Here is an 11000-nt window from a genome sequence, read left to right as displayed (position 1 = left end):
AAAAAAGGTTGTGTGCAGATTGCAAGAAGATAAAGAACTAATCCACTGTGAGAAGTGACACGTGTTTGACTATTGTCCTTCGAACTCACATATGTGACTAGTGTCCTGTGTGGATGAGGCAATGAAAAGCCTAGAGACCTATAGATAGAACGTTTATAGGTTGTATTTCAACCTAGATAGGAGTTTTCTTTTTGTATTGATGTTCCTTTGTCCTGGAAATAGTTTCACACGCTGGTTGTGAGTTAGTAGTAGTCTTGGATAGGCCGACCTACTCTCTCTTTTCTTTCACTTTTCACTCTCTCTCTCTCTCTCTTTGTCTATCTCTCTCCACCTCTTTGTCACTCTTTATCCCTCTCCATTTTACTCTTTCCCTCCTCCCTTTTTGTTCACTCTCTCTCTCTCTCTCTCTTTCTCTCTCTCTCTCTTGTCCTCTCTTGCTCTCTCTTGTAAATTACTTTTAAAAAAAAACAACTCGATATCGTTTTTCCCCTCATCATAATGTTAATATGGGATGAAAAAAAAAACACTGACTAAAGTATTTATAAATTGCTATATTTTGTATTCTTCCAGTTATTTGTTTCCCGTTTATTAAAAAAAAACGACAACAACAAACTACTAAACTATTGATTAGCTGCAATGTAAAAAGTTATCACCCAAATTAAGTTTTGTTTTCTGCTTCTTTTTTTTTTTTTGACTCAAGAAAAAAAAACGAAACCAGTGATTTATCTGCTCACATAATATAAATGTAGGTATGTGGCACATCCATTGTCTTTCTAAACAGAAAGAGCCATATATTAGTAGTAAAAACAAATCATTTTAAATTAAGCATGTCAGTTAATCTTAGTTCAGGAAACGAAACAATGAATGAACAAAAGCGCCAGAGAAAAAAAGCAAGGCCCAATGACACTAGCTCCAGCTGGAATAACCTGCCCAGTGTGCAGCCGAACATTCCGGGCTCACATAGGTCTCACCAGCCACATGAGGAGGCACAAAACCTCAGCCCCATGGATGACAAAACTGGTCATCATCGAACCATTTATATATAGTCGTAATTAATGAATTGTGTTTTACATAGAGACAATACTAGCTAAGGAGATATAATCCTTGTGTAGAGAATTAGATCGTCGCCTAAAAATTTGAAACTAACAAGAGATACTATAAAACCTTCTATTTTTATAAGCACTTGTCTATCTCAGAGGCTAGAGTGTTGGCTTTGCGCCAAGGAGGCTTGAATTCTTAAGTTCGAATTCAAGAACAGCTTTTTATTTCTTTCAAATTGCTTTTGAAATCATCCTCCCCCCCCCCCTTTCCCGACACAGTGATTGCCCATAGCGCATTGCTACAAAGATGAAATTGCACTAAACAAAAACAATTGGTAATACTACTTCCAATACGCACACATTTATTATTGTTATTCTAGATCTGTAACAAATCAATGACATGATTGATTCAATTAATTGATATCATAAGATTTGATTTTTAAAAGTATTTTTTTAATTTAACGTGTTAGTTACATGGGTACCTAAGATTATTGCACGAGACGAGGAGGGGGGGGGGGTAGCGGTTAAGTGCTTGCCGTCCGAACCGGGGTCCCGGATTCGAATCTTGGTGAAGACTGGAATTTTTTATTTCGGTATCTTTGGGCACCTCTGAGTTAACCCAACTCTAATAGGTACCTGACATCAGTTGGGGAAAAGTAAAGGCGGTTGGTCGTTGTGCTGGCCACATGACACTCTCGTTGGCCACAGAAACAGATGACCTTTACATCATCTGCCCTATAGGTCTGAAAGAGGAACTTAAATTTACTGTTTAAGCTTATTGCCATGTTTGGAAAGCTCTTTGGATCTTGTTGAATGTCTTACCCAGTCCATCTCCCCTCCTCCTCAATCCATTGGATCATTTAAAAAAAATTTAATGACCACTTTATGTGTCGTCTTGTAAAGTGGCGAGTCCGTGTGGCTACATAGTTCTAGCCACTAATAATTAATAGACTCGTGCTGGATGCCTCAGTCTTGATAACATCTTCACAGCGGTTTTAGGGTTAATTTTAAAATAACTAGAGATCGTGAAATGTTTTGTCTGCAATCTATTGAGCTATTCTGTAAAAAAAAAATAAGAACAATGGCCATTAAGTGTTACTTGTTAGACACCTTATTTATATAGGTTAGTTATTTTAGTTATTTAGCGACGCACCATAGTAGACGCATATTGAACGGGACTAGTGACGTTTGGGATATGTTGGGTTAGAGACAGGAAAAATCAGTTAGCGATATAACATTACAGGGTAACGACGTGTTTAGTGACAGAGACTTCTACTGTGGCCTTTTATCAGAATAAATCCATGTGAACTTGTTCATCAGTGTTGACTACATCTCTTCACTTGTTAAAAACAGATGTACTTGTTTTTGTCTGACTTGTTGGTCAACTACACGTAATACACCCGAACAATTACACCCAAACGATTGCAGAGTAATTGGTTGACTTCAAGACAGCCTGAATAAGCAACATCACAGTGGCGACCCCGAACCTCGAAGCCGGACCCCTGATGAAGCTGAACATCGAACCGGACCTCGAAGCAGAACGTTTACTCAGGTGAGGGTCGTGCACTCGAAGATATAAGATTTCATCGGAGTACGGCTGAACACAGCATCATCGCAGAGTGACTTTGTTCTAGATCTACATGTTCTTGATCGCACGTTCAACGAGCCGTTAACTCAGGGTGACCTTCGTCAGGACCGTAATCATCGCAACGTCTGGTCTACTTAACCAGTATACTATCAAAGCAAGCCTGATCTTCATATGCTGTATCGACCTACAACCAGAGAAACCGTTTATTCATAACGGGTGAGAGATCGTTAGTGAACCTGTTGGACATATTTTTTCTTCGTCATAGGAGCCACATCGAGTATCAAGTTTTACCTCGCCAGTTCGAGAAGGACAGTTTGCCCGCTGTCAGAAGTATTGTGAGTACTACAAGTTTGGTAGCTAACTAAATCGAAATCGCTCTGTCGTCTTACCCTTGGAGAGATTATTGTGGAGCAGTTTGCTCATTGAACCGGTTGCTTGCCACGTTTATAACGGTCACTGTGTTTAACCTTTGGAAGGTTAGTGAAGTAATCTTTATTAGTACTGAATATTGATATATTTAGTATTCGTCGGTCTAGACCATACCTAGACTTGTTAGCAGTGAAGTTGTGGAAACAGCTACATCCACTTAATTTCGTTGTAAAAACCGTTAATCGTCTAACGGAACGTCGTCGGAGGTGACCTTGGTTTCACCTAGTCTACATTGGACAGTTTGGTCTAGTGAAGCAGAGTACAACAGCAAACTTCGTCGTACTACCAGAGTAGCAGCAGAAGCAGTGAACTATTTTAGAGAACAGTTATTCGTCAGCCCAGATCAAGTCATCGTCAAGAAAGTCGTTATTCGTCAGCCCAGATCAAGTCATCGTCAAGAAAGCCGTTATTCGTCAGTCCAGATCAAGACATCGTCAAGAAATTCGTTATTCGTCAGTCGTCCAGATCAAGTTGCCGTCAAGAGACTGTTATTTGTCAGTAGTCATCTACACAAGTCAAGTCATCGTCAGAAGAACCGTTAACCTATTCGTCAGTAACTGTGTACACAAAGTCGTCGGAACTACACATACGGTCATCAACAGTCGTCAAAGAAACTGGAACATTTTGCTGTGGCATATCAGGACATCTGTGGCATTACGTGGGATACTGGTAGCACCGGAGAACAGAGTCAGAACTGGAAGAGAGGCAGTGGAATTTGTTGTGATCTAGCATATTCGGGAGTCCGAACAAAGGGATCTTTCTTATCAAAAGCTAAGTGCCATTTTTCTTATTAGTATATGTTTAGATTGCCCTTAGAAATAGATTTTGTCTAAATTTGGTACGTTAGCCTGAGTAAAATCAGGTGGTGCGCCTTAAAACCCGTCGGGGTAGAAGACGTAATTTAGATGAAAAGCTATATTATACGTTTAGAGTTGTAATTTGTTTTGTTTGTGTAAACGTCATATCCGTTGTTGCCTGGTTACTTCGTGACGTCATCATTGTGTGCCATATTGTCATATCCCAACCCATAGCGATAGTCTCATTTAATTATTTCATTTGTTTATATTATTTTAAATTATTTATTTTTATTAATTTAATTAGATCTGTATTTTTTTTCACTTAATGATAGAAAGTGCGGGTAGGATTCTTTTACTGTGAATCAGACTAAAATAATTTTAGTTTGAGCGGTTAAAATCAAATATGATTTTGCCATGAGAATAATGCCGAAACTGGCTATGTAGTCAAACACTGTCGTCTGGCTAAATATAGATCTGCAAATTGTTGTACATCTCTTTGGTACAATTTAATTATCTAGACTCTAATTTGAAATATTATTAATTGAAAAATGAATGAAGGTAGTACATTCTAGATAATATATATATCTTGTTGAAGATATATTTGACATTGTATACACATATTTGTTTCGTATGGTTAAATAGAACCATAATCTACTCTAGATCTAGACTCTAGACAGTCTTTGAATTTACTCTAAACAGTTAAAAACACTTCACTGTGACTTCAGTCATACCAGACTTACCAGATTTTAAAATTGATCATAGTTATTCATACTAGATCTAAAAGTCATAGTGCTCTTGATAACTATAGATCTAAATAGTATTATTATACATACTATAATATACTAGATTTAAATTTGTGTGATACTAGACCTAATATACAGATCTGAATATAACTCAGACTAGATTTATACATTTACTAAATCTATAGATAGAGACATAACACTTAAAACTGGTATAAAAGTGTGTAAAAACTTTTAAAGTATAGCCATAACCAATATAGGCTAAGTAAAATATATATAAAATATAAAACACAATGGCTACATCATCATATGTGGACCTTAAGGAGGTTAAGGAAGCAGCTATGCAGGATGGAAAGGCCATGGAGCTAAAAGGAAAGGACTTAGCAGCTTATGTACAGCAAGTTTTGAGGGAAGAAACGGAACGTCAAAGACAGAAAGAAGAGATAGAAAGGCAAGACAAAGAAAGAGAAAAAATTAGAGAACATGAAGCTAAAATGGAGAAGATGAGATTGGATGCAGCACAAGCCAGAGCTCAAATTGAACAAGGAAATAACACAAATAACTCAAATAATTATACCACTCAAAGAGACAACCCTAATTCGCAGACATGGCTAAAGAGAAAAATACAAAGTTTTGATGAACAGAAGGATGACATTGGTGATTTTTTGAAAAGATATGAGGCAAAAATGTCTACATTTAATATGCCTGAAGAAGAATGGTCTGAAATACTGATAGACTTTGTTCATGGTCAAGCTCTAACAATATGCCAAAATCATGACCATCATATTGATGATAGCTATCAAGTTTTAAAAAGAGAGTTATTGAATGCCTATGGTCATAATGCTACAACTTTTAGAAAGAAATACTTTGACAATATACCATCATTAGGAATAGAACCCCAAACTACTATTAATATGGAAAAGGATTTTTTCAATAAGTGGGTAAAATTAGAAAAAGTGAATAGCTCTTATGAGGGATTAAAAAATTTTATTTTAGTGGACAACTTTGTAAATAAATGTGATCCTCAATTACAATCTTTTATTAGAGAAAGAAACCCAAAAACTATAGATGAAATAACAGAGATAATGAGAGTATACAAAAATGCCTATCCAAATAAACCATTTTCTGATAGAGATAAGAGCAAAGTAGATTTAATAGGATACACCAAAGAAAATGTTGATAGAAGTAGAAATAGAAACAGATCAAATAGTGGAAATAGAAAATATAGTGAAATAACCTGTTTTAAATGTCAAGGAAAAGGTCATATAGCAGCTAACTGTAGAAGAGGGAATAGTAGGTCTGGAAGTAGAAATAGATACAATGAACAAAATAACAATAGATATAGGAGTAGAGATAGGAATGACAGGGGAAATTATAGAAATAGGAGTTACAGTAGGGAATACAAAAATAAAGGGACAGATAGGATATATTTCATGGAAGGAAATAGGAACAATTTTGCAGTGTACCCAGGGTTTGTAGATAGAATTCCGGTGGAATTAATCAGGGATTCAGGTTGTAACACTTTGGCAGTAAAAACTAAATTTGTCAAACCTCATTGGTATAAAGGGTTTACTAGGAAAGTAGAATTAGCAGATGGCACTGTAAGGGAATTTAAAGCTATAAGGGTGTACATTGAAACTCCATTTTTCACTGGTTATTGTGATGGCATTGCAATACCAGAAATGAGATATGATATGTTAGTAGGAAACATAAAAGGAGTTAAAGAATGTTCAAGAAAAGAATTAGAAGACTGGCAAAACAAATACAAAAACATAAGACAAAATCATGGAAACATAGAAACACAAAATATAACAAGTATGGTAATAACAAGATCAATGAATAAACAAGATGAGAAACAGGAAAATACAATAAATGTAATAAGTAAGGATGAAGAAAAAGAAACTAGTAATGTAATACAAATAGAAAATACAGATGTTAAGGAAAGAGAGATAGAAAATGAAACACAAAATAGTCTTGAAACACAAATATCTCAAAGTGAAAAAGAAACAACACCCACATTTGCATTAGAACAAATGAATGATAATATTATTGGGAAAATTTATTCAAGAATATCAGATAAAAACAATAATAATCCAATGGAGAAATTTTGTATAGAGAATAAAATATTATTTAGACAAACAAGTAATGATAACAAGAAAATAAAACAACTTGTCTTACCACAGAAATATTGGAAAGATGTTTTAATCATGACACATGATAATAATTTAGCAGCACATAGGGGAGTAAAGAAATGTTATAGGAATTTGTCAAAACAAGTATTTTGGCCCAAAATGAAAGCAACAATCAATAAATACATAAACTCATGTGACATATGTCAAAAGAGATCTAACAAAAGTCTAGTGAATAAAGCACCTATTCAAGAAATGGATGAACCTACAGAACCATTTCAGAAAGTATCTATTGATTTAATAGGTCCTTTAATTCAAACTGAAAATAATAACAAATACATTCTAACAGTAATAGACATGTTTAGTAGATACCCAGAGGCAATCCCATTATCAAATACAAGTGCAGAGAATATCATTAATGCCATAACTCAAAAAGTAATTACAAGACATGGTATACCTAAAATTATATTGAGTGATCAGGGATCTCAGTTTAAGTCAGAACAATTTAAGAAATGGACTAAACAATACAATATACAACACATATACTCTTCGGAGAGTAATGGTTTATGTGAACGATATGGTGGTTCATTAAAAAGATCACTAACAAAGATAATTCAGAATAATCAGAACAAGTGGGATCATTACATTAACTATGTACTATTTGCTCATAGAAACAACATCCATGAAGCAACACAATTTTCACCATATGAAATAATACATGGAAGAAAACCTAGAAATGAATTAGATGTGTTTAAAGAAAATATAATAAGCAATGAGAATAAATTAAACAATGACAGTGAAACAACAATCACAACAGAATTGAAAGAAATATGGACTCAAGCATATAACAACAATAAGAAGTACAAACAAAGTGCTCATGAGAATCTAAATAGGAAAAGACAATTGAAAACACTAGAAGTAGGAAACAATGTATTAATATTAATAAATGACCTGAAAAATAAAATTGGTAAACAATGGAAAGGTCCATTTAAGGTGATAAAACAAATTAGTGATGTGAATTATCAAATTGAAATAAATGGGAAAATTAAAACATATCACATAAATAATTTGAAACTGTATCATGATAGAGAAGATGAGTTAATACAAAACATTCAGGAGGAAATAGAAAATACATTTTCAGAAAGAGAAGAATGCTTAATGATAATAACAAATGAAAATCACAATGAAAATGATATTAAGGAAATACCTGTAATAGAAACAAAAGAGAATCAAACTTGGCAAAAGATTAATCTTAATAATTTAACTAAGGAAAAGTCAAAAGACATAACTAAAATAATACAGGAATACAAAGAAATTTTTTCCAGTATACCAGGAAAAACAAATATTATTAAACATGACATTAAAGTAACAGACTCAAAACCTATCAAGCTTAAGCCATATAGAATACCGCTACATTTACAAGACAAAGTAAAGAAAGAAATAGACAATTTACTAGAATCAGGTATAATTGAGTCATCAACATCTCCTTATGCTTCACCAATTGTGATAGCCAAAAAGAAGAATGGAGATATAAGGTTATGTATTGATTATAGGAAACTTAACAACATCACAGAATTTGACCCATATCCAATGCCAAATATAGAGGATATTTTACATAAATTAAATGGAGCAAAATTTTTTACTAAATTAGATTTAACTAAAGGTTATTGGCAAATACCTTTAACAGAAAATGCAAAACCTTACACAGCATTTGTAACACCATATGGTATTTTTCAATGGAATTATATGAGTTTTGGATTAGTAAATGCACCTGCCACATTTAATAGAATGATGAACATGATAATTGGAAACAAAGAAAATGTTATTTGCTATTTGGATGACATATGTATTTTTAATAATAGTTGGGAGGAACATTTGGTAGATGTAAGAGAAGTGTTCAAAATAATAAAAGAAAGTGGACTTACAATTCAAGCAGAAAAAGTAGAAATAGGATTGGAGGAAATAATTTTTTTAGGACATAAAGTAAATAACAACATGATTAGCCCTATTGAAGATAACATAAAGAAAGTACTTAATATTGAAATACCTACAACAAAAAGACAAATTAAAAGCATATTGGGAATAGTAAATTATTACAGAAAGTTTATAAAGAACTTAGCAGAAATAGTGAATCCATTAAATGACTTACTTAAAAAAGGAAAACCTCAAAAAGTAGTTTGTAATGAGGAATGTGTGAAAGCTATTGACAGAATTAAAGATGTTTTTAGTCATGAACTAATATTAAGACTACCTGATAAAGACAAAATATTTTATGTCACAACTGATGCATCTGGTAATGCTATTGGTGGTTGTCTAATGCAGAACTATGATAACTTACATCCTATATTATATGTAAGCAGAAAATTGTCAGAGGCAGAGAAAAAATATAGTGTCATTGAAAGAGAAGCTTTAGCTGTAATATGGGTAATTACTAAGCTAGAGAGCTATTTAATAGGAAGGAAATTCATATTATTAACTGATCATAAACCTATTCAGTATATACAGCAAAAGAGCATGAAAAACAGTCGTGTTTATAGATGGTTCTTAGCACTACAGGAGTATAAATTTGAAGTGAAAGCTATTAGTGGATCTGTGAATATTGTAGCTGATCTATTGTCTAGAATGACATTGAAATGAAATAATTTTGTAAATAAACTATGATTATATTGAGTATGTAATATATATTAATATATTGATACCATTTATATGTTATGGAAAAGGGAGATAAGTAAATTTGATGTTAAGCATTTGAAAGTAAGTATAGATATTTTTTTTTGTATGAATCATTTCATATATCATTGACGAAAGTTAGTTCTATGGAAAAGGGTGAGTATAAAAGAAAAATGGACAAAAGCGTATAAAAGGGTGGTAAGAAAAAAAAAAAATTATTGAATGTGTAAATAAAGTATATAATTGTTTTTTTGAAATATTGTATTTTATCAGATTACTGCCAGTGAAGAACATTTGTGACGTGTGACGTGCCCATAAGATGCCACATTTTCTTTTATGATGAACTGTGTACTAGTGAAGATGATTTTGGAATGTTATGAACTGTTATGAACATTGACATGAATATGAGAAACTGTCAAGATGAAGATGTCAAGATGAAGAGATCAAGATTTTATGTTTGTGGTCTTCCCCTTAAATTGAAAATGCCCTTGTAAGACTTGACAGTAGTGGAAAAATATTGACATATTTTTTTTTCAAGGGGGGGAGGAATCTGTTAGACACCTTATTTATATAGGTTAGTTATTTTAGTTATTTAGCGACGCACCATAGTAGACGCATATTGAACGGGACTAGTGACGTTTGGGATATGTTGGGTTAGAGACAGGAAAAATCAGTTAGCGATATAACATTACAGGGTAACGACGTGTTTAGTGACAGAGACTTCTACTGTGGCCTTTTATCAGAATAAATCCATGTGAACTTGTTCATCAGTGTTGACTACATCTCTTCACTTGTTAAAAACAGATGTACTTGTTTTTGTCTGACTTGTTGGTCAACTACACGTAATACACCCGAACAATTACACCCAAACGATTGCAGAGTAATTGGTTGACTTCAAGACAGCCTGAATAAGCAACATCACATACTGTAACTTTAATTCGGTTATCGTTTAGTTTCGATACACGTGGGAATTGGCTTCGTGATGCATTCATTTGTGACGTCTGACCAGGAGAGAGTAATCGAAGACTAGCTGCTGTGCATTTCAAGATCTCACTTTATTTTCACTGTTCATTCATAAATAACAATATCATTCAATAAATTATACACTTTTTTTTTATTTGTGAATTATCTTTGTGTGTGCTGTGTTTAAATTGCTTTTAAATTATTTAATAGTTCTGAAGTATAAACAATATCTTGAGTTAGACTATATATATTCATTACTTATTGCATGGGCGTAGCCAGGATTTTTTTTCGGGGAGGGTTTTGGGGGGTCCCCCCCCGACCCCCCCTCCCCCGCGGAAAAAAAGTATATATATATATATGTGTGTGTGTGTGTGTGTGTGTGTGTACATAATTAATCTTTATTACATTCTGACCCTTTCGGAAGACGTTTATTGTTTATTGTAGACTTCCCGCCCTTGCTAGCAAGGGGGTGTGGGGGAGTTCGCAGAGCTCCCTCAGTGCGGGGCGAAGCCCCGCAGCCGGGCACTATTTCTGGTATTGAAAGCCAACAAAATGCATATTCTGAGGTATCTACAGTGCATTATCTTGCTATTAAAAAGTTTTATTTCAAAAACCTATTGTGCTATTCTTACTGACTTAGACCC

The 11000-nt window shown here is 33.8% G+C and overlaps 1 long non-coding RNA gene across 1 annotated transcript; it reads left to right on the top strand.

Annotated features, from left to right (window-relative positions):
* Positions 1-2829: 2829 nt before the first annotated feature.
* On the top strand, positions 2830-10158 carry LOC129922487 (uncharacterized). The gene is made up of 2 exons (XR_008774488.1): positions 2830-4412; positions 9667-10158. It is a non-coding gene; the product is annotated as an uncharacterized LOC129922487 (long non-coding RNA).
* The last annotated feature ends 842 nt before the right edge of the window (positions 10159-11000 follow it).

This window comes from Biomphalaria glabrata, chromosome 13 (assembly GCF_947242115.1).
Source record: "Biomphalaria glabrata chromosome 13, xgBioGlab47.1, whole genome shotgun sequence".
Classification (NCBI taxonomy): domain Eukaryota; kingdom Metazoa; phylum Mollusca; class Gastropoda; family Planorbidae; genus Biomphalaria; species Biomphalaria glabrata.
Note: the sequence above shows the minus strand (reverse complement) of the source record. Positions and strands in the feature narration are given on the sequence as shown.